A 24,877-nucleotide genomic window follows, 5' to 3' on the forward strand; every position below is an offset into this window, starting at 1 on the left:
ATCCAAAATGTTTTTAGTTTATATGTATGTCTTCTTATCAGGACTCTTCTCTCGTGGATTACCGCAAAAAGGTTCGCAACTTTTAATTAACTTAACTGTTTGTATTTTAATTTATAACAAAATGTTAGAAATGTAGACACTCTTTTTTGTCTTTAGAATAAATAAAAATAAAGTCGTTGTTTGCAGGAATCTCTACGCAATTGCTTCTAAAATGTAACAAATGGAGTGCATTTTTCACGACTCCGCCCGGACTGCTTCAAAAAAACTATGCAATCACTATTTCACATAGAAAAACTTCAAATAAATGTTGTGGTATTTATTTATGAACTGTTTAAATTTTTAGGGTGCCACCGTGGTGCAATGGTATGCACGCCCGCCTTGCACGCAGAAGGTCGGGGGTTCGATTCCCCGGCCAGGCAACATCAAACATTTTTCAACGGTGGCAAAATACCCCTCAGTAATGTTGGCGACATTTCCTGAGTATTTCAGCCTTGAAAAACTTCTCCACAAGTGGTGTCTTAAGACACGCCGTTCGGACTCGGCGATAAACAGTAGGTCCCATATCATTGAGCTAAATATGAATCGGGGTGCACTCATTGATATGAGAGAAGTCTCCCTTGTCCCGTATGGGATGTTGTGGAACAATGTTTTTTTTGTTTAAATTTTTAGAGACTTACAGTGACTGTCACTGAAAATGATGCAACCTGAAATGAAACAAGTAAAAAAGCGTTAAGTTCGGCCGGGCCGAACTTTTCATACCCTCCACCATAAAATATTCTGAACTAAAATGGAATAATTAGTTTTCATTCATGTTTCCAACTTTAAGTGGGTACATTAAAATGTCAGATAATGTACATAAAATGCTATATCTAACTATGCCTATGTCTTACTATATATGTTGACAATTTTTGGTTTGGCTAGAAATTGGGAGGTACCGTTATATAGGGGTTATAATAAAACATGGACCTACGTATGTTGACAGTTTTTGATGAGAGCCTTTAATGTCAAATAACTCCTAATTCGGTTAAAAATTGTAGCTAGAATCCTCAAAATACCGAAAATCCGTACATAACGTATGAACTTCAAATTTCATTAACAGCTAGTTCGGAGCCATGTGGGTTATACGAAAATATTAACTTAAATGAACAATTTTTGTTGCAGAATTTTTGTTTGCTTTTAAATTTCAAATGACAGAAATTTCGTCCAAAAAATAAAGCTAAGGTACGGAAAATCGGGAGGTTTGTTTTGGGGCTATACCAAAACATGGACCTACGTTCGGTTAAACATTTTAAGTAAAATCCTCAAAGTACCGAAAATCGGGAAGTATCGTTATATTGGGGCTATGTTGAAAATTGTTGATGCAGATGTGTGGTGACCACTACAACTTTCAAATGTCAAATTACAGTTAGTTCGGTTAAAAATTGTAGCTAAAATTGCCAAATTACTGAAAATTGGGACATGTTGAAAATTTTTGATGGAGAGGTGTTGTGACAACTAAGAACTTCAAATGTCAAATTACTGTTAGTTCGGTTTAATATTGTAGCTAAAATCATCAAATTACTGAAAATCGGGAGGTACCGTTATATGGGGGCTTTATCAATACATCGACCTTTATTGACTATTTTTGGTGGAGAGGTGTGGTGACCACTAGGAATTTCAAATGTCAAATGTTCAAATTACAGATAATTCGGTTGAAACATGTAGGTAAAATTCCCAAAATACAGAAAATCGGGAGGTACCGTTATATGGGGCTACACCAACACATGGACCTATGTTCATAATTTGTTCGAATATACGTTTTTTGGTCACTAAGAACCCTAAATATCAAATTATAGCTAATTCGATCTAGAAATGTGACTTAAAACGTCAAAATACCTGAAATCGGGCGTAACGTTATATGGGGGCTATTCCAAAACATGGACCTATGTCCACTAGTTATAAAAGTTTATTGACATTTAAGAACGCTAAATGTCAATTTATAGCTAAATCGGTCGGAAAATGCAGCTAAAAACGACAAAATGCCGTAAATCGGGGGTACCGTTATATGGGGGCTATACCAAAACGTGGACCTATGTCCACAACTTTTGTTATATAAGTTTATTGACACTTAAGAACCCTAAATGTCAAATAATAGCTAAATTGGTCAGAAAATGTGTATATGGGGGCTATACCAAAACGTGGACCTATGTCCACAACTTTTGTTATATAAGTTTATTGACAGTTAAGAACCCGAAATGTCAAATTATAGCTAAATCGGTCGGAAAATGTAGCTAAAAAAGGTCAAAATACCGTAAATCGGGGGGTACCGTTATATGGGGGCTATACCAAAACGTGGACCTATTTCCACAACTTTTGTTATATAAGTTTATTGACAATTAAGAACCCTAAATGTCAAATAATAGCTAAATTGGTCAGAAAATGTAGCTAAAAACGTCAAAATAGCGTAAATCGGGGGGTACCGTTATATGGGGGCTATACCAAAACGTGGACCTATGTCCACAACTTTTGTTATATAAGTTTATTTACACTTAAGTACCCTAAATATCAAATTACAGCTAAATCGTCCTGAAAATGTAGCTAAAAACGTCAAAATACCGTAAATCGGAGGGCACCGTTATATGGCGGCTATACCAAAACGTGGACCTATGTCCACAAGTTTTGTTATATAAGTTTATTGACACTTAAGAGCCCTAAATGTCAAATTATAGCTAAATCGGGCTGAAAATGTAGCTAAAACGTCAAAATACCGTAATACCGGGGGTACCGTTATATGGGGGCTATACCAAAACGTGGACCTATGTCCACAACTTTTGTTATATAAGTTTATTGACAGTTAAGAACCCGAAATGTCAAATTATAGCTAAATCGGTCGGAAAATGTAGCTAAAAAAGGTCAAAATACCGTAAATCGGGGGGTACCGTTATATGGGGGCTATACCAAAACGAGGACCTATTTCCACAACTTTTGTTACATAAGTTTATTGACAATTAAGAACCCTAAATGTCAAATAATAGCTAAATTGGTCAGAAAATGTAGCTAAAAACGTCAAAATAGCGTAAATCGGGGGGTACCGTTATATGGGGGCTATACCAAAACGTGGACCTATGTCCACAACTTTTGTTATATAAGTTTATTGAGACTTAAGAACCCTACATGTCAAATTATAGCTAAATCGGTTAGAAAATGTAGCTAAAAACTTCAAAATACCGTAAATCGGGGGTACCGTTATAAGATGGCTATACCAAAACGTGGACCGATATAGCCCATCATCGAACTTGACCTGCCTGCAAACAAAAGACGCATTTTCCCAAAATTTCAGCGTCCTATCTCCATTTTTGTGGATGCTAGGGTGATTACCACAGACGGACGGACGTGCACAGATCGACTCATAATTTTACCCTGATCAAGAATATATATACTTTATAGGGTCGCAAATGAGTATTTCAATGCGTTACAAACGGAACGACAAAATTATATACCCTCCGTACTATGGTGGAGGGTATAAAATGTAAAAGTTGATTTCTTGGAAACGAGTTGAGATTTTTTAACAATTCAAAAAACAATTTTGTAGGATGAAAATTTGTCTTTAAGATGGCATACAAAAATATTCCGATTACAGTACGTTTATACTAAAAATTTCCCAAAAATTAGCATTTTAAATTGAGCATTAAAAATGATGCACTACAATAATCGATTAATAATTTCCCAAATTTTCGCTTTTTACGCCACTTCAGTAATCAGAATGGTGGAATAATAGGTTCCCTAGCGTTTTCAGTAGTTTTGTCATTGATTTCGATAGAAAAAACAAGTGAGCCAAGGCTATAGTCGGGTCGGGGCCGACTATGTGGTACCCTACACCACTACCCCTGTTCATAAGCTTTGCCTTTGCTCTGAATGTCTTCATTAACATAGGTTAATTTATTTGAAACGCATTTAAGTGCATCGACAGTACAACCCAAATAACAAATGGAAAAGTGGGATGTATGCCAACCATCAATAGGCTTCTTTCTCTGTTAGACCCCATCAACCCCCAAAATTTCGTGAGGATCCGATCAAAATTTCGTAGTGTGATTCCACAAAAATGGAAAAAGGGATGCATTACTGACTATTGCGATATCTCTGTTGTTTGACCACCTATGAGAACCTACTTCACATCGTTGTAAAGGTGATATTTTCTACTTTCCTTGCCAGGTTTTGCTTTCGATATACCTCCTACAGAAGAGAGATATTCGCTTTGAAATAAAACGTTGGTCTTTTTTCCAAATATTTTTTTTTCACATTCCGACCCCTGAATAATATCCGACCATTATCAAAAATCAAAAGGTTTTTTCCTCTGTGGCACCCCTAATAACAACCAAAATTTAGTGACGATCGAATTAAAATTGCGACCTGTAGCGTGATTTCCAAAAAAGTGGAAAAATGGGATGTATTACCGACTATTGCGATATTTCCGTTATTTGGATACCTACGCCAACCTGCTTCACATCATTGTAATGATGGGACTTTTTACTTTCATTGTCAGACTTTGCTTTTGGAAGGTCCCGAACCAAAGCTGTGATATTCGTCATTATTATTAAAATAGCAAAAATGAAAAGTTGTGTTCTATTAACGGCTTTTGCGATATCTTCGTTGTTTGACCACCTACGACAACTTACGTAACATCGTTGCAAAGGTGATATTTTCTACTTTCATTGGCAGCTTTTGCTTTTGATATACCCCTTTTAGAAGCGGAGATATTCGCTTTGAAATAAAACGTTGACTTTTTCTCCAAATAAGTATTTTGCCCATTCTGACCCCTGAATATTATCCGACCATCACCAAAATCAATAGGCTTCTTTCTCTGTAGGATGCCCATTAGCCCCCAAAATTTCGTGACGATCCGATCAAAATTGCGACCTGTAGCGTGATTACAAAAAAATGAAAAAATGGGATGTATTGCCGACTATTGTGATATCTCCGTTATGTGGTCACCTACGCCAACCTAATTTGCATCACTGTAAAGATGGGATTTTCTACTTTCATAGTCAGACTTTGTTTTTGGCAGATCCCCAACCGAAGCTGTGATATTCGTCATTATTATTAAAATTGCAAAAATAAAAAGTTGGGTTCTATTAGCGGCTATTCCGATATATTCGTTGTTTGATCACCTACGGGAACCTACTTTACATCATTAGAAAGGCGATATTTTCTACTTTCATGGCCAGGTTCTGCTTTTGGTATACCCCATATTGAAGCTGAGATATTCGCTTAGGAAAAAAACGTTGTATTTTTCTCCAAATAAGTTTTTTGCCCATTACGACCCCTAAATATTATCCGACCATCACCAAAATCAATAGGCTTCTTCACCTGTGTGACCCCCATTAACCCTCAAAATTTCGTGACGATCCGATCAAAATTGCGACCTGTAGCGTGATTTCCAAAAAAGTGGAAAAATGGGATGTATTACCTACTATTGCGATATCTCCGTAATTTGGTCACCTACGCCGACCTAGTTTACATCATTGTAAAGATGGGATCTTCTACTTTCATAGCCAGGCTTTGCTTTTGGAAAGTCCCCAACCGAAGCTGTGATATTCGTCATTATAATTAAAATCGCAAAAATGAAAATTTGGGTTTTGTTAGCGACTATTGTGATATCTTCGTTGTTTGATCACCTACGAGAACCTACTTTACATCATTAGAAAAGTGATATTTTCCACTTTTATTATCAGGTTTTGCTTTTGGTATACCTCGTATAGAACCTGAGATATTCGCTTTGGAAAAAAAGTTGTCTTTTTATCCACATAAGTTGTTTGCCCATTCCGACCCCTAAATATTATCCGACCATCTTCCCTCCGGGACCACCATCAACATCCAAAATTTCGTGACGATCCGATCAAAATTGCGACCTGTAGTGTGATTACAAGGTTTAGATGGACAGACGGACGGACGGACACACATAGCCAGATCGACTCAGCTCGTCGAGACATTCATTTTGGTATATATAAGTATGGTTCTACGACCATTATTTCGATGCGTTACAAACTTTTTGACCAAAACCAACTTATAATAGTGGTGTAGGGTATAATTATGTTCCTGCCGTATTTTTGGCATGATTGTAATTAATGTCCCTTTGTAGGCAATTTGGCTAGAAATTTCTAGTTTTTGAAGTTATTTTCAAAAAATTGACTATGAAAAATCATTAAGGGTTATGTCCACAGTACGTAGATACAATCTAATGACATATTGAAAGTCCTATATTAGCCAGGCTTGCCCTATATTATAAAAGTCTTTAACGGCGTTGCCCTGATAGAAGTAAAAATTAGGGCATAGAACAAAGTTTTTTGCACTTTTCTTTGAAAATAGTTTTCAGAAATTTTGTTTACAATGCTTTGACCATGTTTGCTTTATAAAAACAAAGATTTCAACACCCTTTGTTGCCATTCAAGTCCAAACAATAATACTTCTTACGAAGCGGGTTTATAGCGACAGTTTATTTATTTAAACTCAGGTGTGTATTGGCTTCTTCCACGAGTAAAATATCGATTTTACGCCAGATATGCTGACTTTCATCCGAACTATGAATTTTATACCACACAATGCCCGCAATGGCCTTAATGGCAACAATGGGTGTTGAAATCTTTGTTTTTTGAAAAGCAAATATGATCACGACATTGTTAACAATGTTCCTAAAAACTATTTTCAAAGAAAAGTGCGAAAACTTTTGTTCTATGTCCTGATTTTTTCCTCTATCAGGGCAATGTCGTTAAAGGCTAGTCTAATATGGGGCAATCCTGGGTGATACAGGACTTTCCCAATATCATTAAATTGTTTGTACGTACTCTAGACATAACCCTTAATGATGTTTGATAATAATAATAAAAATAACTTCGAAAACTAGAAATTTCTAGCCAAATTGCCTACAAAGGGACATTAATTACCATTATGCCAAAAATACGTTAGGATCAACCACTTACAAGCGTATAAATATAATTAAAAAATTAAGAACGGGGTTATGTTCGGTCAAGCCCTCCACCACAAACTGTATTGAAGTAAATAGGAATAATTAGTTTCCTTTCGTTTATGAAAGTAGTAAGCTATTCCTCTTGTTCATTGAAATATCAGAATATCTTAACTGACGATACAATTTACAATTTTCCTAATACCGTACAAATAAATCTCAGGAGGAACGTTTTATACCCCCAACGAGACAAAATCCTTCAAAATACCGAAAATCGGGAGTTACCGTTCTATACGGGCTATATGAAGATGTGGACCTAAACCTACAAATATCAGGTGGAAAGTTTTATACCTCCAATCGGTCGGTACCTATGGGGGTTATATGAAGGCGTGGACCAATATAGCCCATTTTTAAACATCCTAGGAATGATACAAACTTCTGTACTAAATTATAAAGCTCTACCTTAAAAATTGCGAATGTATATTGATTTCAATGGACAGACCAATGGACAAACAGACGGACATGGTTATGTCGACTTAGAATTTTATGCTGATCAAAAATATACACGGAGGAAAAAAAGGACTCTCTTATACATATATCTCCCAAACGTATTTTGCAGCAAACATATATTTGTTTGCAACCAGTCCCAAACATAACAAACAAATATATGTTTGGGGGCAAAAAAATATTTGTTAAGATGAAATATAAATACAAACCCATACACATACACCAGATTAAGGCAATGTGTCTCCCGTGAGCGTGAATTTACTCTCGCTCACAACCTGTGGAGACTCTAACTCTAACACATTTATAAATGATGGTTGTTTTTCTTTTATTAAAGTGTATAGAAATACCAAACACAAAAGCAACAACAGACGCGTAGATACATACAAAATTCCAAACAAAATAAATAGTGTCACACTTTTAGAAAGAAACTATTAATAATATTAAACTATTAATTATAAAATATAGAAACATCCTCAAAATTGATATCATCAACCGGAAATCGGCATCTGAAATTATATGATTATATAATGTAATAAATATGTATATCCATATTTCAAATATAAGCATGTATATGAAAAATGTATTAATGTTATTACCAATATTAAATACGATTTCTTTCTTGTCGAATAAAATATTTCCAATCACCTTTTGCCGCTATATGCGATATACATACAAACCGCCAAAGCAATTTTTTCGCCCTCCCGTCGTCGTTTCTGTGTCTTCTATTGCACCATACAGACAGCTCTTTATTATACAGGGCTCTCGCTTATCCTGTTGTTACGCCCTAACATAAAAAATATGTTACTATGTTTGGATCCAATCATATTATGTTTGGGTCCCAAATGGGGTCTCTGACGAATATTTCGATGTGTTACAAACTGAATGACAAATATAATTATACCCTCCATATTATGGTGGAATATATAACACGTAAGAAAGGCGTTAAGTAAAATGGAACAATTAGTTTCCCTTCGTTTATGGACGTTCTGAACTCTTCCGCCTAACTAACTGAAGAATATCGCTTTCTTTTAAACAAGGTTAAAAGCAGTGAGCAGTGAAAAAATAGAAATTGCTAACGCAATAAATGCATTTGTTTGAGTTGCGCTGCTCTTTGAGTATATGAGCGACATGTACTTATATTGATCATTCTCTTCGTGGAGCTTTTCTACCCATTGAGAATCTAGTTACAGTCACTACATTAAACTAATCCTATAAAGACTACATATCGAGGTGTAACGTTGTACCGTCCAATCGGAGAACCAGCAATACCTCTAGTATGGGGTTATATCGGGATATACAGTTCTGTTCCAGCCAGCATTTTTTAAATTTTTAATCAATTTCGAGTTTTTTTTTTTTTTTTGATCCAACTGCACTATTAAAAAGCTGGAATATGAGCTCATTTTCTGATCATAAATGACTCCTTTGTCGGGAGGAAAACGTAACCTCAGGCGACTCTTCTAAAAAATCACAAATGAGTCGTCCTCTGCATTCGTTTTGAGTCATTTTTGCCCATTTTGTGATGGTATATAAAGTCTTTTTCGTATCGTATTTCAATCATTGATTGGTGGTTTGTTGATTAATTTGTGACTCTTTTTCGAGTCTTATAATCGTTTATGAGTCTTTAGTGAGTCGTTAGAAGAAAATATGAAGAAAAAAATCAAAAGAATTTTCTTTTTTATTTTTTTTTGTTTCTTCCATTTGTTTTGTTTTTTGTTTCTTTTATATGCTTTGTTTTCTTTTCTGCTTTGTTATGATTTTTAATTGTTCCATTATGTTGGGAGAGAAGTCTCCCTTGTCTCTATGGGATGTTGTGGAACAATTATATATATATATTATGTTGGGATTGGTTGATAGACAGTTTCTTCACTCAATTTCTTCATTTGACTTGGCAAAACCTGGACATTTTTAACAAAAATATTGCCCACATCCTCCTCTGTACCGTTGCCAAAGACACTATATACCTAAAATGCAAGGATTCCATAATATCTTAACTCGAATATTTCGAAAAAACCAGAAAAGGGCGGAAGTTGCCCCGCCTACTTTGGTTACTTTTCGATGTAAACTTTAAAAACGCCGATACACGTGTCTCATATTTTTAGCTCTACTTTTATATTCTAATCGGTTTTGCCCATCATTTTGAAAAAAAAAGAATTTTTGTCATTAAAAAGTTATCAAGAAGGGACGTCAGTGAGTAGATTGCATAATATTTGTAAAATGTTACTCAGTATTCGCGGAATTTACAAACAATTGTCAAAACTTTAAATGTAATCCGGCTTTTTTTCAAAATTTAACAGTCAAAAATTACAAAAAATTAGTTATAAATAAAAACTTCACGGGGAATCAAATGAGACTAAAATTATAATAATCGGGATAATAGTTTGGATGTTATAGGCAAAATAAGCACATATTTGGATGACAAAAAATAAATTTTTGTTTGAAAAAATAGTTTTGAAAAAAATTTAAACGAGTACTTCTATTATTTTTTTTGAAAGTCCCAACAAAATGGGCGGAATTTGCTTTGTCTACATTCACAAATCATCGGATAACCAGTTCCGCCCCATACATTTATACATTTCTGTAATCACCGCAATAAGCTTAACTCCTGTATAAAAATTCAAAAAATCGGACAGTTTTCGTTGGAGTCGTTCCAGTTGGGCTTTTGTTTACACATGTGGTTTCAGTGGTCCATTTAAAATGGGCAAATTTGTCAACATGGAATAACTCTTCCAAACACTCCCAATGGTGCGCCTTAACTAACTTTAAATAAAAGGTGCTTACACCTGGGATTTTTTTGCTGATTCTGAAACTACAATGTTCGCAGATGAGAAAAATAAAAAAAAAACAAGAAAATTCGCCGGATTTTCAAATAAATCGCGGTCAAAGTTCTCATTTTTAGGACTTTTTTAGTCGATTTTGCTTGAAAACCGCAAGACCTATCGGAATGAGATTAGAAAAAAATGATTTAGAGGTGAAAATTTTCTACAAAATTTACCTTTATGACTTCTTTCTAGGTTTTACCAGTTTGGAGATATAGATGTTCAAATTGGGACAATGCACTGAATGTATCGCCTCCTTATAAAACACTGTCATTAAGGGCGCACCTTAACTAACTTTAAATGAAAACCGGTTACACCTGGGAATATTTGCAGATTCTGAAACAGCAAAGTTCATAGATGAGAAAAATCCAAAAACATGAAAAAATCCCTGGAGGGATCTTTAAATAAATCGCGGTCAAATGTGACATTTTTAGATTTATTTTATGTTTTCAGGATTTTGCTAGGAAACGGCAAGTCCTATCGAAATGGGATTAAGGAAGAGGTTGTAGAAGATATTCACTGCTACAACACCTGAAATTTGTCGGTATAGGTTCACGTTAATATAGCCACCAATGAACGGCACCACCCGATTTTCGATAGTTTGAAGGTTGTGGCCTCAATATTCCGCCGAAATGGTTGAAATTTAGTTTTTAGTATTCGTTATGGGTATAAAACTTTCTACCTGAAATTTGTTGGTATAGGTCCCATATAGCTCCAATAAGTTGTGGCCTCAATATCCCACCGAAATGACTTAAATATGGAATTTAGTCTTAGTTGGGGTATAAAACTTTCCACCCGTAATTTGTTGGCATAGGTCCATGCCCGCATATAGACCCCATAGAACGGTACCTCCCGATTTTCGGTATTTTGTAGGTTCTGGCCTCAATATCCCATCGAAATGACTGTAATTTGGTATTTAGTTTTCCTAGGGGCACAAAATATTCCAAAAGAGAATTATCAATATAGCTCCACGCCTTCATATAGCCCGCATAGATGCGTAGTTAGTCCTGTTTGGGTCCAAAAAACGTTTCCACAGAAATTTGCCAGATTATGTCCACGTTTTGATAAAGTACCTTCGGTACCTTCCGTTTTTCGCTATTTTGAAGGTTGTAACGTTCTTTATATAGCCCACATATAACGGTATCTCCCGATTTTCGGTATTTTGAAGATTTTAGCCATATTATCTCATCGAAATCACTGAAATTAGTTATTTAGTCTTTTTTGGGAGAAACAACGTTCCCCCGAAAATTTGTCTGTATAGGTCCGCGTTTTGATATAGGCCCCACAGAGTAGGTTCCGATTTTCGGTATTTTGAAGGTTTTAGCCACATTATCCTACCGAAATGGTTGAAATTTGACATTGGTATAAAACATGTCTACAGAGAATTGGGTAAAGATGTACGTTTTAATAGAAATGGGTAGAAAACCTCCTTGCTTAGAATGATAAATATAGGTTAATATTTTGGTATATATGCAGGTACCTCCTGATTTTACAAATGTTCCGTTTGGACATGGAAATGGAATGACTGTAATAGGGATGGCGAATCCCGAATCACGGGATTTATTTCTTTCGCGTCTCGGGATTTTCTAAGTTATTTATTTATGAGGTTTCATTCACATATGGAAAAATAATCATCTGTAAAATGAGTTGTTAGAAATATAGTTGATCAATTACTCCACGAAGGGTATTATTTTACATGCATTTAGAACATGTTCCATAAATAAATACGTCAAAAGAGAGTGTTAAAAAAATTGTTTATGATTGGATGAAAATTGTACTTTTGAAAAGTAAAAAAAGAATACGCTACTGTGATATACAGTTTGACAAAAAATGTATTGCAAAGGCCAAAATTGAAAAAAATTTCATATTAATTGTTCGCTTAATGCAACAAATTATGTAAAAACAAGTAAGGAAAGTCTATAGTCGGACGGAGCCGACCATGGGATACCCTATACCACTATCTCTGGACAATCGCTCTCCCCGGAACTTCTTTTCAATGATTGTGAAAATTTAATTATCAAATATCAGAGATGTAATGTATAATACTTATGACCAAAACCAAAAATTTATCTAGCATTACAAAGACATTTTTGTAGCAGGAAAGGAAAATTTAGTTCACGCAAACTGAAATGTAATGAAACCCACTAGTACTACTACTTCCGTTGTTTAACCGCTACGTTATTGAAATTTAATTTCACACAAAAGTTTCAGTCCATTTAACCCGCTAAGTATTATCTGATCTTCATGTTGGTTTATACGCTTCTTCTTCATCATAAACTGAAAAGGTTTTTTAATATTTTGCGGGTTATTATTTTGACCTACAGAGCCGCTACAAAATTGGTTAAAATATTGTTTTTGGTCCATTTCATCCCCTGAACATTTCACGATTATCACCAAAAACTAATCATTTCTATTATGGCCCGAACCCAACCTCTTTCGTTACAATTTGTCCATAATTGCGGCCTTAAGCTTGTTTACAATTTTTAATGGACGTCGCTAAATCGCTTTATCTCGTCGAGATATGAATTTTGGCATACCAAATAAGGGGTCTAGGACGAATATTTCGTGGTGTTACATAAACTTTTGGAGAGACAATATGTAGCATGGGATAAAAATGTGGTTCTCTACACAGAACCCATTATATATTAGGCAGTGGGCCCGTTATCTAGCAAACACTTTATTGCAATTTACATCAGAGGAAAGGTCAGTAGTTTTTTTTTTCATATGTAGGCCACTTTGCGAAATATATATGTCCTCAAGGAATTAAAATATCGACCAAAAATAACATTTTTATATTTTTCATACAAAAGTAATGGTCCATTTCACCCGCTAAAGAATATCAGATCATCATTCAAAATTGTAGGCATTTTTTCGACCTATGATCTTACCCGGTGCAAAATTTCGTGACCATTGATGTATAATTGCGACTTCTAGCGAGTTTATTATTACACTACAAACAAATAACGGAATATATTAGGCTGTAACTCTGTGATCTGATCATGCACACCAACATAATTGGCATCAATTGAAAGGTCAAGCGTTCCACTTTCAAGTATATCTCACTTGTCCGGAATGTCACTTCCAGGAATTAAGATATAAGCTGTATATTAAAAATTTTCACAATTTTCACACAAAAGTTTTGGTCTATTTAACCCTCTAAATATTATCCGATCGCCATCTCAAATTACAAGCTTCTCCTTTGTGATATACTCTTACCTTATTTAAAATTACGCGTTGATCGGACTATTATTGAGACCTACAGAGCCGCTAGAAAATTGGATAAATATTATGTTTTTGGTCCATTTCACCCGCTAAATATTTCACGATCATCACCAATAAGAATAGGGATCTATTCTGATCTGAACCCGACCTCCATACAAAATTTCGTGACGATCGGTCCATAATTGCGGACTGGAGCGTGTTTACAATTTATAATGGACAGACGGACGGACGGACGGACACACATCTCAAAATCGCTTTATCTCGTCGAGATATGAAGATTGGTATACCACATTAGGGGTCTGCGACGAATATTTCGCGGTGTTACATGCATTTTTACCAAAACAAACTTATAATACCCTTTTCCACATTGTGGTATAGGGTATAACTATACGCTTCTTTGTTCACAACTCTTGCTGTTGGTCCTCAAAACAATATTCTGTAGAAATGTACAAAGTTTATTTGCAATTTATAACAAATACGGACTAAAATAAGAATTACATACTACTTTTAGGTGACAATAAATGTTTTGCAAAGGGAAAAGCAGTGCTATAAAACTAATCATTTTTGCAAATTTTTGTAGATATTATGCATTTTTATGACTTTTGCGGCTAATAATGGACCAACAGTAATGAATGTGATAAAGTTCAGTGATAATAAAATCAGTCGTGGATGGTCTTCAGACAGGTAAAAAACGTATGAGACCCTATTGACTATAAACAATGACGAATCGACCGCAGACAAGCATGCAAAGAATGAATATTTGACTCAATATGTATTGCCGAATAATGGGCCAATGCAAAACAATCCGATTTTGGCCTTTAAAACATCGAAATACCTCTGGACACTATAGGGAAAAATAGACCGTCAGTGTATTATTTTGAAAGACCTACAACAGAGCTCTATTTCCTCTCTGAATATTATTGGAATCACTTCCATTCCAAAGGCCAGATCATGACCTATTAATCTTATTTGTGTTAGTTGCTGATGCAATATAACAAAACTAAACTGATAAATACATCGGGCCAAACTCCTGATATAAACCCTTATCAAATTTTTGGGTCCCTTTTAAGAAAAAAAACTCGGAAAAGATCCTCCAACGAAGGATCAAGATTTAATAAAAATTGGGGAACCAGTACCCTTAGAGTGTAACATGTCGAGCTTTAAATTGTGGTTTAAAAGTGGACAGAAAACTCATTAAGTTGTTCTCCAAAAAACCGTAGATTTGGTAATTTTTGCAATACATTTATTGTCACCTCTAACTAGTAGTTAATTCTTATTTTTTTATAAATCGCAAATAAACTGTGCATATTTTGACGGAACATTGTTTTGGGGACCAATAGAAAAAATTTGCAAAAAAAAACCGTATAGTTTTTACATAATTTGTTGCCATAAACGAACAATTAATATGCATTTTTTTACAATGTTGGCCTTTGCAATACATTTGTTGTCTAACTGTATAAATAAAGCAATTCGCACCTAAGACATCCACTAATGCAGGTTCCTAATTACGACATTCCATTCGATCGAGTATTTTCTCGAGAATGAAAAAATCAAACTATAAAAACCTATTCGCGCCATCAACTGTACATTTACTAAGGTATATGCATGTCAAAAATTTTTACAAAAATACATCAGCTCTGTTCCTTTACGTTCAAGAATCTTCAAGTTTTACCACTTTTTACTCGAAAAGCGTTCCTTTACTTCTGACACCATACAACTCATATGAGAGCAGTTTACAACTTTTACTACTTTTGCCGGTTTTACCATTTTCAAAAGTAAAGGAACAGACCAATCATTTCGTACAGTTTTCTAGCACAACTTCTTTCCGAAATTATTTCCCAAAGTATTATTAAACGATTTCAACAAATATTTACATTTTTAATCAATAATGTTGTTTTTGCTTTAAAATAAACACATTTTTTAACATCTACCTTCTTAATGTTCTTTGAAAAACACATAGGTTTTCATAGTTCAATTTTTTCATTCACGAGCAAATTCTCGATCGAATCGAATGTCGTAATTAGGCCCCAGGTCATTGGTAATACCATATAGAAGCTATTCGAGTTATAGCCCTAGAACTCGCTTCGCGTCCTTAATGTCTTCCATAAAACTGCGACTCAAAGTGAAACGGCGCAAGGTGTCCACAAGGAACATTGGAAATCTAACGACGCAATGTTTTTTAATTAGAAACATCTTACGAATTAGCTTTTTGGTAAGGAAGTAATTTCTCAGATTTCGTTGGATATAACTTTCATATTATTACTTTATTTTTTATTCAAGTACTATTTTCCATTTTATTTGTATCAATTTATTCCATTTTTTAATGAAAATTAAATTTTTAATTTAACAAAATACTCCTTTAGCAGAAAATCACGCAGTCCCGAAATTGTCCCGAAAACCTGGGTTAAGGAATTTCAAAATCCCGAATCCCTGTCCCGTTCGACATCCCTAGACTTTAATATGATACTTGCAATTCTGAATGGGTATAAAACATCGATGTCTCATTGGCATTAAACGATGTTTAAAAGAAAGTGATATACTCCAGTTAGCATATTCCACTTCTCCTAGGAATAAGCCTTGACGTGGCGCAGAATTTAGTACATTTTACTTCAATACAACTCATGGTAGAGTGTATAAAAAGTTCGACCTGGCCGAAGTTAACGCCGTTCTTACTTGTTAAGATTTAATCTAATTTTATGTAAAAATTCATTAAAATATGATACAAGAATAAAAGGTTGTAAAAATTCATAACCCTAATGTATATTTTGACTGGACTATCTATATGTCTTCCACACACTTGTCAAACCTTGGTCATCTTTTATGAAAAACAAACATAAACTTGCTTTATAATCAAGCCTTACTCTAATGAATTTAATTTTTCTGTACTCATGCTCACCTCTAAAATTCAAACAAATTTTTTCTGTTATGTACCATGTAAGGTGTTGCTTGTTTGTATAAAAACAACAAAAAAGTACAACTATACATATTTATTACTAATATTTTGTAGATATTTGAATACAACATCACAAAACAACAAAATTTACAATCGTGCTCTACACTGTCAACTCAATAACTAAATGAAAATGTTGTCGAAATGATACAACCTTTTTTTGATGTTAAAGTTTGAAAATAAGAAATATTGAGATACCCTATACACTGAGCGCCTGAATCAACTTACACATGGAAAGATTTTGCGGATTCTACAATGTTTCAAGTTAAGAAAAATAAAAAAAAAACAGTTTCAGGGTTTTTTAGTTTTTTTTTTTTCAATTTTGCTTGGAAACCGCAAGTCTTATCGAAATGGCTTTAGAGAAAATGTTGTAGCTGTGAAAATTTTCTACAAGACCTTTACCATTTTTTCTTATTTTTGGATTTTTCTCATCTGTGAACGTTGCTGTTTCAGAATCTAAAAAAATATCTTTTTTATAATAACGAATTGAATATACCTATCTGACTATTGTAGGGCATCTTTCATCAACAACAACAGTACAATATTTTAGCTCCAATAAAATACATGTTGATTTGATGAAATGTTTGCTAAACACGCAATACACATTTTACAATTTTTCCAATGAAATGAATTTTTGTTGCCATCGTGTCACAGCTCTTTTGAAGTGACATTAATATGACTGTCATGAGTGAACATGGGTTGGATGTGTATATTTGTATGTTCCTTTGATAAATATAATATATTGGTAATGTTTGGTTCCACTCCCGTTACAAATGTTTAACAAATTAATTGAATTTCAGTTTTACTATCCTTCAAACCGCGCGCAACGTATAGTAGTTTTGGAAAATATGTTAGAGCTTGTTATTATGTTATTATATGGAATTACATACATATGTATATTCTTCTAATAATAGAAATTGAATGTCATATTGCAAATAAACAATAATACGTACAAAGCTCCTGCTGTTATTGTTTAATAAATGAATTATTTGCATTATAATTTTCAAAAATATGCAAAAATCCGATGTCTAATTATAAGTTTATGACTTTTTCCGAAAATTCATGGAACAGCGCGAAATAGTCGTCGTTAACCACCCATGTGGTATACCAAAATTCATACCTCGACGAGATTGAGTGATTTTGAGATGTGTGTCCATCCGTCCGTTCGTCCACTAAAAATTGCAGTCAAACTCCAGTCTGTAATTATGGACCAATCGTCACGGTATTTTGTGTGGGGGTCAGCTTCATACCAAGACAGATATTGTTAATGGTGATGAACGTGAAATATTTAAGGGGTGAAATGACCCAAAAACAAGATTTTTATCCGATCTTGTAGTGGCTCTGTAGCTCGAAATGATAGTCCGATTTAATGTAAGATTTGGTGCTAGGACAAAAAAGAAGCCTGAAAATTTAATATGATGACCGGATAGTATTTAGCGCGTAAAATGAAACACTTGTCTGATATATTTTTAATATATACCTTATATCTTTATTCCTGGTAGATATATTCAGCCCACTTGAGTTATATTTGGAAAACGATCTCTCGATCTTTCCATTGATGGCATAATTGCGATGATGATTGGTGTACGTGACCAGATAACACAGTTACAGCCTAGTATATACAGTGTTCCCACAATTTTAATTGTGTGTAGTGTAACCATGATCACGCTAGACATCGCAGGTATATTTTAATACTGACCATATTTAGCACTAGGTAAGAGTTTTGGTCAAGGAAACTGCCAATAATTTTCGGTAAAAGTGGGATGGGTCTCGCAGGTGAAAATGATCGTAGTTTTGTGAGAAAAATATCCAAATTTAATTTTTGGCTCGTATTTTAAATTTTTGCGTGACATATTCCGGCAAATTACGAAAACGAAACTAAAAAACAACTCTTGACTTCTTCCTTGATGCAAAGGTACGTCTTAACATACATATATATCCTTTACCATTTTGGTTTGTTTGTAAAGGACTACATTTACTTTCCATGCTACAAAAAGTCGCAATCATGATAAAAAAATTCAACTCACGATAGCGAAATTCCCAGTTTGTATACCCTCAACTATATAATGGGAGTATAATAAAATAATCATTTTAGAGCCCACGAAGTATGTATGTATTTATATTCTGGATCAGCGTGCAATTGTACATCGATATTGCCATGTCCGTTCGTCTGTGGAAATAACTCTACCGTCTGAACGGATTGAAGTAGGTGGATAAAATTTTTGTGAAATAGGTCCACGTGTTGCTAAAGCTCAAATGACGCCTGGCCACATTGCGTGTTGCCTAGGCCAGGAGGTTTTTTAGTGACCCTCGTACAAACTTACACGTCGGCGTTTTAAGGTATTTTTAAAATATTATTCCCATTTGACAACCGAATTGGTTATAATTTGGTATTTTGTGTTCCTAGAGGCTAAAAATCATTTGTACCAAAAATTGTTTATATAGGTCCACGTTTTGGTATAGCACCCATATAACCCCCATTTGAAGGTATTAGTTCCGTATCGGTTGCAATTTAGTATTTCTAGAGGCTAAAATAAATTTCCACCAATAATTATTTATATAGGTCCATGTTTTGTTCGGGTGGAACGGTACCACCCGATTTTCGGTATTTTGAAGATTTCAGCATCATTATCTTACCGAAATGGCTGAAATTTGACATTTGGCCTCCTTTGGGACTACTAAACTTTCTGCAAGAAATTTCAGTGTAAGTCCACGTTTCGATATAGCCTCCATAGAACGGCACCCTCCAATTTTTGGTTTTAGATGCATTATCAAACCGAAATGGCTGAAGTTTGGTACTTAGTCTTCATTGGGGATATTACATTATACCTGCAAAAAAAAAATTCGGTATGGGACCAGGATTTGATATAGCCCCCCTAGAACGTTACCTCCCGATTTTCGGTATTTTGTAGGTTATAGCCACATAACCATATCAAAATGGCTGAAATTTGATATTTTGTCTTCTTCAAAAAACTTTCTTCAGAAATTTGTCGGTATAGAACCACGGTTTGGTATAGTCTCATAGAATGGTAATTTTACCGAAATGGCTGAAATTTGGCATTGGTCTTCTTTGGGCCTACAAAACTTTCCCCCAGAAATTTGTCAATATAAGTCCACGCCTTCAAATAGTTCCATGGAACGGTACCTCCCGATTTTCGGTATTTGAAGGTTGTGGCCTTCATATTCCAAGGAAGTGACTGAAGTTTGGTATTTAGCCTCGTTGGGAATATCAACATTTTTCGGTATAGATCCCCGTCTTCATATAACCGCCATAGAACGGTCCCTCCCACTTTTCAGTATTTTGAAGGTTTGGCCCAAATATTCCACTGAAATCACTGACATTTGGTATTTAATCTTCGTTGGAGTTACAAAACTTTCCTCCAAAAATTTCTCGGTACAGGTCAACGTTTTAAACAGCCTCCATAGAACGGTATTCCCGATTTTCGTTATTGTGAAAGTTTTAGCCACATTATTCAAACGAAATAACTGACATTTGGTATTTAGTCTTCGCTAGGGTTACAAAACAATATTACGCTCGTGTTTGGACTACCTTCGTTTTGGAGCGAGCGTCGGCCAAGATTGAATTCATTACGTCAGTTTTTCGGGTTTTATATTCTTGTTGACATTGCGAAGCAGGTTCGATTGTCGTGTTTATTACGTTTTCTTTACTCGTCTTTTAAAGGGGAATTTTGAAGGCGAAACGTTGCTAATGGGTAACGATCGTGCGAAATCGTGTAGTACGAGATTCAATTTTAGGAGAAAGCAGGTCCACGGAAGTTTCAAAAAATTTTCAGAACGACAATGCACTACTCACGATACGCTCCCACCTCTAATATGTATCCAAATGGATTTTACCACTTTATAGAACAGAAATGGCTTAATGGAATGACTGTAATTTGATTTTTATACCCTCCACCATAATATGGAGGGTATAGTTAAATTTCGAAAACCCTATAAAGTAAATATATTCTTGATCAGGGTAAAATTCTAAGTCGATATAACCATGTCCGTCTGTCCGTACGTCTGTTGAAATCAAGATACAGCTCGCAATTTTTAAAATTGAGCTATTTAATTTGGTATAGAAGTTTCTATTACACCTAGGATGTTTGGTATTGCAATTGGGTATGTCGGCCCACGTTTTAATATAGCCCCCATAGAACGGTACCATCCGATTTTCGGTATTTTGAAGGTTTTAGCCTCATTATCACACCTAAATGGCTAAAATTTGGTATTCATTTGGGGTATTAAACGTTCAATATGGAATTTGTCGGTATATGTATGTCCACGCCTTCATATAACTCCTACAGCAATCTTTCTGACTGAAATTCGTCGGTATAGGTCCACGTTTCGATATAGCCCCCATAGAAAGGTACCTTCCGATTTTCGTAATTCTGAAGGTTGCGACGTCAATATCCCACCGAAAGACTGAAACTTGTTATTTAGTCTTCAATGGGGTTATAAAATATTCTAGAAGAGAATTATCAGTATAGGTCCGCGGGTTCCTATAAACCCCATTGAATTTTAAAGAATTTACCGAAATATCGGAAATTTGGTATTTAGTCTTCTTTGAGTCTAAAAACTTTCCGCCAAAAATTTGTAGGTATGAATCGACGTTCTGATATATCCTCCATGTAACAGTACCTCCAGAGTTTCGGTATTTTGAACATTGTTTTACCGAACTTGATGAAATTTGGTATTTAGTCTTCTTCATAAAAGAAAGGAAACTAATTGTTCCATTTTACTTAAATACAACTCATGGTGGAGGGTATAACAAGTTCGGCCTGGCCGAATTACAGCCGTTCTTGCTTGTTTGGATATGCACTTGGAAGAAAACATGGTCGTCTCATTGTATCATTTTCTCAATTTCTGATGAGGGGTATAAAGAGTATTATGTCTTTGTACATTTGTATGTAACATACACCGCCGCTTACTTGAATAGAAACCACTACCGGGGTTTCCCATTTTTGCCGAGTTGTACAAAATACGATTTTTGATTTTTTTTATTTTGTTTCATATGTTTTGAGAAAACTTAAGAGGTCTCTCGAGGGGTACAAAATTAGTTCACTTGAATAGAATCCTCATTAAAATCTTGATTATACATAAATATTGTACGAGGTTTGGATATAGCTTCCATATATGTATATGCTGGTCCGATTTTTGGTATTTTGTGCACCAAACACAAATTCTGTCCAATTTTCAGTCGATTCTATGTGTTGGACACTCCAAACGCAAAATTGAATGGAATTTTTGTTGAGATTAATAAAAAATGTGATGCAATTTATTCTAGAAAAAATTTTGCCCAACCAACTGGTTAGTTTATTATTTATTAATTTTGAATGGTGGAATTTATTTTCAGAGTCGACTCCGGAGTTGTAGTCGGAATCTAACCAAAAATTGCTCAACTCCGAAGCCCTAATACCAACTGTTCTATCCAAGAATATTTTGTACTCCTAGCGAAATCTAGATTTCAACAGAAAGACCGTCGGATATCGTTATATCAACTTAAAATTTTATGCTGATCAAGAATTCAGGGTCTTCGACGAATATTTCGATGTATAACAAATGATATGAAAATACCCTTCATCTTATGTCGGAGGGTCCCGTATGTTTCCAATGTTCTCATATAAGAGAATTTTTCTTACCTGTTAGCTAGAATCCTTATCAAAAATGTTTTATGGTGTTAGTTTGTACAAATATTGATTTAACATTAACACTACAATGAAATCCGTTTGTTTTTTTTTTCAGAAGAAAATTAATTGATATGTTTTTTTTTTCAAAAAGTAATTATATCTGTTAACGATCACAAGAAAGAAAATAAGTTATTACGCTACTACGAGTTTCATTAAAATAATCTTATTTCTTTACATTATGATTGATGACATTTGGTAGCAAAAACACTTGATCCGACACAATAATAGCCATCAACAAATATGTATCTGTTACATGCACTGACTGATACATTAGATTCAGGTAAACTTTCTGTGAGAAATGTTTATGCTCTGCTGACCGGTATCTAACACCGGTATCCGCAATATAGCCAGATTAAATTGCTTTCTTACTTAACAATGTTTCTCAGCCAAACAAAAATAAAATATGATAAATTACCCAGCCAGAAGAATATGATCCAAGTGAAAATCGCACAAAAGGACAGGCTATGACAATGTTGTGCCTTGGCTTAATACCATAGGCCTTGACGGCCAAGGATAATCGATTTGCAAGTGACAGTTTGCCAAACAGATATAAATAAAGGACAGTAGTGTCTAATGCTCATAAAATTAGGCTACCTGTTTATGGTCTTTTGCTGGTTTCTTCCACTACAGCTTCTTTATGTTTGGAACATTATTCAAGGCGTGGGAATGTTGTTTATTTTGAAATAAATGACTTGTTTTTAGTGCTTCTGTATTGTGTTTAAGTGTGTCTAATAATCCTTAAGGGAAAACTCATTAGGAAAAAACCAAAATGGAACAAAAAGTCCCTGTAGAACCGCACCACGTGCAAAACAACTGCCTAAATTGTGCGACACGATGGCAGTTTTATGCAGCTCGAATATGACGAAATTGTTTATAGCTGGCCAAAAGTGTATACACATTGAAGTAATGTATTATACCTCTACTAGCACGGAGATATTAAACCTCAAAAATCTTCTTATTGTTATGTTGTTTTGTTGTCTTTTTAGCTATTTATTATGAATGGAATACTTTCTCTTGTCTTGTAAGATGTAACCTTTTTGTAGATTACAAGTGTTGTAGTTTGGGGATTTATTGTAAGAAATAATTTTCCTGGGTGAACAAAGAGAATAATGTTCTTTTCACTGATACACGTGCAAAGGAAACGTTGCTTTGTCTGTTAGTGTTGCCTGTTAGTGTTAGGGAATCTGCTTCAAATAAAGAAGATATTTAACTTCATTGAATACATTCGTTTTTTTTTTTTTTTTTTTTTGTTAAACTATTTTTAAAAACATTTTTGGCGCTTAATCGTTTTATGAAATTCTATTTACCCTGTCTAGGTAGAAATATCTCAGGAGTAACGAAAGCAAAAAAAGAATTATATTGTCTTTTACGTTTTATTATATTCTTCAACAAGGATGCTTGGTTTCCCCTAGACAAAAATCTATATCTTATTATACTTATAGAAGAGTTGAATAATGATAACTGGCTGATAATCAACCCCAATAAGAAATGGCTGAAGCTAATATCATGAAAATTTGAGTGAGAGTGCGTATTTGGTTGTAGATGTGTGATAAGACTGGGTTTTTGGAAATTCGAAATGAGTGCCACCAGACTAGGATGGGGCTTACCATAGTGTTATGCATCTAATAAACAGTCGATGGATTCAGATCGCAGCTCATTCCAATCGAATTCTTGTACGAATAGAGTGTAATTTGTGCTCTCTTCCTCCCCCCTTCAACGTTTCTTTTCCATAGCAGAAATTGTAGCTTGGTACTAAACTTCGGGTGAGCGATGCACTCCACCCAGTACTGCTATCACAAAGTCGCCGAACTTTCGTTTTCCAGTGAACAGATTCAGTCCTGTCTTCGTTGAGTTAACTCCAAGGCCGTTTACTTGTTTTTTGTCTGTTGTATTTGTAGGCAGGAATTTGCCAGTAATCAGTAGAACTGCGTCATACGCATAGCCAAAAAACTTTAGTGCAATGATTGGTTGCAATTTCTTACCGGTTGGAATTTCTTACCAGCGTAAGTTAGTGGACAGGCATCCTTATGACAGCGAAGAAGAACGCCAGTTAGGTTGTCCACAGTTCTATTCTATGATACCAATAGACTCAGCTGCAAGTCTCAATATATTCTTCTCGGGTTTCTATAAAGATTTTGGCAGACTCCGACAAATGAGATTTCGAAAAATTTCTTAATATAGCCGGAAAGGAGCATGTGCAAAATACTTTCCAGTTTCTGATGTCAGACAGAGTCATCTAGATTGGTGTGAGCTAGATCAATGTAATCCTTCCTATCGCTGATTTTAAAAGTTGGATCAACACTTCTGTTACATATTCGTAATATTCTTACAAACCCATTGATAAAGGTGGATATTTGCGCCGCATCCCAGAATAACGATCAAGGTGCTCTTGAACCAAATTTAAATGGAAGGTGGTTACACCTGGGAACTGGGAAAAAACAAAAAAATATCGCTGGAGCACTTTTCAGATAAATCGCGATTCATGTTGAAAATGCTGTAGCTATGAAAATTCTCTACAAGATTGACTTTTATGATATCATCGTAGTTTTTACCGTTATTGAGATATAGAAGTTCAAATTAGGACAATGGATTGGAACACTGTCATGACTTCAATTTTCCAACTTAAACTTATATATCTGAAAAATGGTACAACCTAGGAAAAAATAAAGAAACCCAATCTTGTAGAGAATTTTTACAGCTACAACATATTCTTTAGTCCCATTTCGAAAGGATTTGCAGTTTTCATGCTAAA

General features: G+C 34.8%; 1 long non-coding RNA gene across 1 annotated transcript in view; it reads right to left on the reverse strand.

The window, feature by feature from the left end:
• The window catches only part of LOC141401871 (uncharacterized), a 58,879-nt gene extending 42,319 nt beyond the window's left edge, over window positions 1-16,560 (reverse strand). Inside the window, exon 1 of the long non-coding RNA XR_012412466.1 lies at window positions 16,382-16,560. This is a non-coding gene — a long non-coding RNA (uncharacterized lncRNA). The remainder of the gene's footprint in view (window positions 1-16,381) is intronic.
• Window positions 16,561-24,877: the final 8,317 nt, after the last annotated feature.

The sequence above is a fragment of the Musca autumnalis genome, unplaced genomic scaffold (genome assembly GCF_047663935.1).
Source record: "Musca autumnalis isolate F117 unplaced genomic scaffold, ASM4766393v1 scaffold_4, whole genome shotgun sequence".
In the NCBI taxonomy this organism is placed as follows: domain Eukaryota; kingdom Metazoa; phylum Arthropoda; class Insecta; order Diptera; family Muscidae; genus Musca; species Musca autumnalis.